The 1,055-nt window shown below is 55.7% G+C and overlaps 1 non-coding gene across 1 annotated transcript; it reads right to left on the bottom strand.

The window, feature by feature from the left end:
• Nucleotides 1–521: 521 nt before the first annotated feature.
• TRNAQ-CUG (transfer RNA glutamine (anticodon CUG)) lies at nt 522–593 on the bottom strand. The gene has a single exon. It is a non-coding gene; the product is annotated as a tRNA-Gln (tRNA).
• Between the last annotated feature and the right edge of the window lie 462 nt (nt 594–1,055).

The following is a 1,055-nucleotide window of genomic DNA, read 5'->3' as shown; positions in this document are numbered from 1 at the left end:
CAGCAGGCCAGGAGGTTGTGAACCTGCAGTGGCCCCTTCCTACTTGGCCTCCCACAAAGCTGGGGTGAAAAATTACTGAACCCCAGCCCTCGTGGGCCAAGCCACGGCAGAGGTAGCAGGATTCACTCCCACCTTCTCCTGCCTGTGCCCTGGTGCTGAGGGGCCAGCCCCTTTCCTGCTGCCCCAACTCTTATTCCCACAATGCACTTTGTGCAGGGGCTGTTGGTCTTTGTGCCAAGGTGCATGACTGGGAGCCAGGACCCAAGACCCTTCCCCCAATCCCCCCTCTAACCCGCTCACACTGTCTAGCTGCCTCCAGCAGGGGCTGAGCTCAGGGGCCGAGCGGGTGACCTGCCCTTCAGCTATGATGGCATCAGGCCCTTCCCGCCTGCCTGCTCAGTCTGGAGATGGAGCTCCAGGGGTCTCAGACACCCAGCAAGAGGAACAAAATTTTCTGTGTTGAACCTCAGTGCATAGAAGTTGAAGCACCTGAAACTTGTACCAATCTGCTCGGCCCCAGCAGGTCCCACTGAGATTTGAACTCAGATGGCAGGATTCAGAGTCCTGAGTGCTGCCCCTTACACCATGGGACCTGTGGTGGGAAAGTGGAGTGGGCACCTCTGACTCTCAGCTCTCAGGCTGGCCTCTGCTCTCCTGGCTCCCTCCAGCTGCTTCATCTCCCAGGACTCCCTGTCCTGCCCCAGCTCTGCTGCTTTCAGGGCAAATTCCTTGTTAGGACCAGTCACACTCTGGGGTCAGTGAGGGTCCCTCCCACCTGAGATGTGAGTCACACAAAAGCCTCGTTTCCTGCTCAGTTCCCAACACTGGATGCAAACACACGGTTGCTCTGGGGGTGAAACAAGAGCCCCCTTAAAAAGCTCATCAATTGAAATGAAACTTTTACATCTCCAGGTGTGTCACACTTTGGATTTCTATTGAACAGGGATTCTTCAAATGACCACAAACCCCTCACGTGCTCTAGTGCCAATGCACATAAACCAGACAAACCCGTCCCTCAGCTGGAACCAATTCAAACCCGCTCTGTGTGTGTGTCT

Source organism: Pelodiscus sinensis, chromosome 31, assembly GCF_049634645.1.
Source record: "Pelodiscus sinensis isolate JC-2024 chromosome 31, ASM4963464v1, whole genome shotgun sequence".
NCBI lineage: Eukaryota > Metazoa > Chordata > Testudines > Trionychidae > Pelodiscus > Pelodiscus sinensis.
The sequence above is the reverse complement of the archived record's forward strand: the minus strand, read 5'-3'. Positions and strand labels throughout refer to the sequence as shown.